The sequence below is a fragment of the Mus caroli genome, chromosome 10, assembly GCF_900094665.2.
Source record: "Mus caroli chromosome 10, CAROLI_EIJ_v1.1, whole genome shotgun sequence".
Lineage (NCBI taxonomy): Eukaryota > Metazoa > Chordata > Mammalia > Rodentia > Muridae > Mus > Mus caroli.
The window spans coordinates 9,131,131-9,134,554 of NC_034579.1; the positions used below are offsets into that span (position 1 = coordinate 9,131,131).

A 3,424-nucleotide genomic window follows, 5' to 3' on the forward strand; every position below is an offset into this window, starting at 1 on the left:
GAGGAGAGGAGAGGAGAGGAGAGGAGAGGAGAGGAGAGAAGAGAAGAGAAGAGAAGAGAAGAGAAGAGAAGAGAAGAGAAGAGAAGAAGAAAAAGGAGAAAGAAAGAAAGAAAGAAAGAAAGAAAGAAAGAAAGAAAGAAAGAAAGAAAGAAAGAGAAAATATCCAATAAAAAGAAAAAAGAAAAACAACAGCATTTAAGAGCCACCAACTCTTGTTGCCACGAATGTCCCAGGAGCTCCATGTGAGCTGGAGAGTTTAAGGATACCTCCTTCCAAACTCCCAGATGCAAACCAGGTGTAGTGGTGCACACCTATAACCCCAGCTACTTCAGAGGCTAAAGCAAGAGGAGTGCCAGTTCAAGGCCAGCCTAGGTCACACAGTGAGACCCTTTCTCAAAATAACATAAACAAAATGCCACTGCAACTCTATCAGGCTGTTCAAGTTACATGGGGCTAAAATCAAAGCTTTCTTAGTAACAATGTGTCCCAAAGAGGCTCTGCTTCCATCCACACTGGTGGAATGGAAGTAGCCACACTCTACACTCGGATAAGGGAGAAACTAGAGGTGAATGACCCGGAGGTTGTATAGGGCTCCTATGCAATTGCTGTCCGTTCTCTTCCCTCAAAATGACAGCTGGTGACGTTGACCGAGTGTTTCCCCTACTGAAACCAACACGCACCACAGCACAGGCGCCAGTTCCCCCTTCAGGGTGAATGCTTCTTAGTTATACCAGAACAGAACGCCAGGGGTGATGGCTTTATAGGCAAAAGTTCAAGAATACACAACATTCAAACGGTGTCATCATAAGGGAAAATTCATCCAGACGGCTGTGGAGGAAACCTAGTCACTCACAAGTAACCAAAAGCTAGGGATACTGGAGATAGTGAAGAGGGATGGTGAGGAACAAGTTTGCCCTTCTGCTTGTAAAGGAAACCGCTGAGCTCCAAGAACTGCCATTCACACCAAGAAGCGCTCCAGGGAAGGTTAATGCCACTGTGATTAATGCTGTTTACAGGCGCAATAAATTTTGAGTAAACACCCAAAGGAGAGTTAAAGCTATCTCGAAAGTCTCATAAACGCTGGTGAGGGGGGCGGGGGGACTTCAGCAGGAATGGCCCATGCCCCTCACTGCCTTGTCCTCGGGACTGAACGACCCACAAGAGCTTCGAATTCCTCCAGCTCTGGCAGGCACCAGCGTTATCACCAGGCTGCGTCTCCAGCGCCACCAGCAGCCAGCCCCCGAGGGTCCAGCCTGACTTCACAGGCCCAGGGCAAGTTCCAACGGGACGGATGAGACTGCTGCCACGCCACCCTGGAGATCCCATCTCTCTTGGAATTCGTGCGCTCTGGCCGCGGCACACCCTCCCACTCAAACGCATGGAGGCCACCTCTCCAGATCCTGGTGACCCAGGTGGTCTGAAGGCTAGAAGAATAAAGGATGCTACCTCAGTGACTCCAGAGAGTGGGGCCCAGAATTACACCCAGGATCTCCAATTTGGGGGTTTAAAAAAGGCGGGTCCATGACTCTGAAGAGTCACACACGTTTTCTCCTCCCCTTGAAATAACCCTGGAACGCCACACGGTCGGAATCCAGGGACTTGAAAAGTCTCTTTGAACAATGTGCCTTCTAAAAGTTGCACAGCCTACAATTAGCCCTTTGTTGGTTTTGTAAGTGGCCTTGGGCAAGCAGAGCCTCAGACCCAGGCCAAAGAGGGGCATGAATTACCTTGTCAGTTGCAGTGAGGGATGCCAAGAGTCCGGAAAAGCAGGCGGCCGCGCGGGACTGCGCACCAATGAGGTACCCCTATCCCCTCCGTCTCTCCACAGCTGCAGGCTTGCCACCTCGCCACACTGGGGCCCCACCCTCAGGAACGGCAACCACAGAGAGGTCGAGCACGCCCCCAGCCTGGAGGCCGGCTAAGAAGCGCTCCCCAACCCTCCCACCGCACAACCGCCCTCCCCACCCTCTCCTCCCGGACACCGCCCGGGCCCCGCCTTCCCGGGACCGGAGGTGTGTGACAAGCTCAGAGAAGAGGCCACGTCCCCTCTTGGAGATCGCTAGTCCTGCTGCTCGGGGCGGTAAACGGACAGGCGACAGACAGCCTCTCCTCTCAGGGAGAGACAAAACAACAGCACTAAAGTAGACCTAGGAATCTGAGACCTTGGCGACCAGTAGAGATTCCCACCTTCTCAACCCAGCTCTCTCCCGCCCAGGCAAGGGACGCTGAGCTTCCAGGGAAAGTGCAGAAGTTGGCTACAGCTACTTCGGGACCCGGGCGGTGGAATTGCAGAAAGGTCCCACCTCCTTTCAGCCCCCGCCCCATTCCCTAGGGGACTGCGGTCACATTACCCAGACCGAAGCTTCAATAATGCATGGGCTTACCTGCTAGCCAAGTCCCAGAGGCCCCAGGGTTCCTCTGGGCGTGTTCGGGTCGTGGGGAGCTTGCCTTGGACGTTACAAGAATTTTGGTTTTGCTTTTTTTTTTAAAGTGAAACGTGGAAAGCCCGACAAGATCCAAAGGGGGGTCGGGGGGGGGGATCCAAAATTGACACCCGATTGGAAACGCCCCCTGACTTGTGCAATCTTCCTGCCCCGTAGTTCCGCCAAAAAACAAAACAGTCCAAACGCTAGCCTGGGGGCAGGCGCACGCTGGAGTTTTCCCTCTGCAGGAATGACCCAAAAGAAAAGGGGCGCCGCTCCCCGAGGTGGCCCGATCGGCTGAGGAGCCCGGGGCTCCTCCTCGGCCCTGGGCGGGAGAAATCCCGCGCCCGGCGCTGCCCGCTCCCCTCCTCGGGGGAAGGGCGACTCCACAACTTTGTGTGCGAGAGCTGCTCGCCGCTCCGGCTCCTCCTCCAGGTCCTCCTCCGGCTGCTGCCGGCCCCTTTGTTGGAGAGCGAGGGTGGGGCGCTGCTGGGTCCGCCCGCCACCCCGGGTAGGGGCTCGCGTCTCCCTGCACGATTCGCCCTGCCTCGGAACCGTGGATCCCGCAGGTCGGACCCGCCGTCTCGCCGCTCGCGCGCCCCGGGGCCCCAGGCCGGGCAACTTTGTTCTCCCGGGGAGACCAGTCCCCCCTCGGCTCCGGGTTCGGTCCTGCCCCGGCCTGGAAAGCCACCGCGGGCCGGGCTCCCAGAACGTGGCGCTTCGGGTCACCTGACCGCGCGCCCGGTCAATCAGCGCTAGCCCTAAGCGCCCTCCCAGCCCGCAGCAGCCGGCTCCGTGCGGTGCGCGGTGCGAGAATCCCGGAACCAGTCGTGCGTGCTGGAAGCCAGAAGCTGGAATAGGCACCGCGAGCACGCACTGTGCCCTTTATTCAAATTGTCCGAAAATGTGTGTCACACCCCTCTAGGCACGCTAGGTCTCTTATTAACAGTGCTTTTTTTTTTTTTTTTTTTTTTTTTTTATCTTACATAAATCTCAACCTT

The 3,424-nt window shown here is 56.0% G+C and overlaps 1 protein-coding gene across 4 annotated transcripts in view; it reads right to left on the reverse strand.

Moving 5' to 3' along the window:
• The window catches only part of Utrn (utrophin), a 493,578-nt gene extending 490,428 nt beyond the window's left edge, over positions 1-3,150 (reverse strand). For 2 of the 4 annotated variants that reach the window (XM_021174513.2, XM_029482311.1), the window contains exon 1: positions 2,385-3,150. The gene's annotated coding sequence lies outside the window, so the exon portion shown is untranslated. Of the gene's footprint in view, positions 1-1,727; positions 1,853-2,187; positions 2,246-2,384 lie in introns of those variants that run through there. The other 2 variants (XM_029482313.1, XM_029482312.1) reach the window with 2 other exon arrangements.
• Between the last annotated feature and the right edge of the window lie 274 nt (positions 3,151-3,424).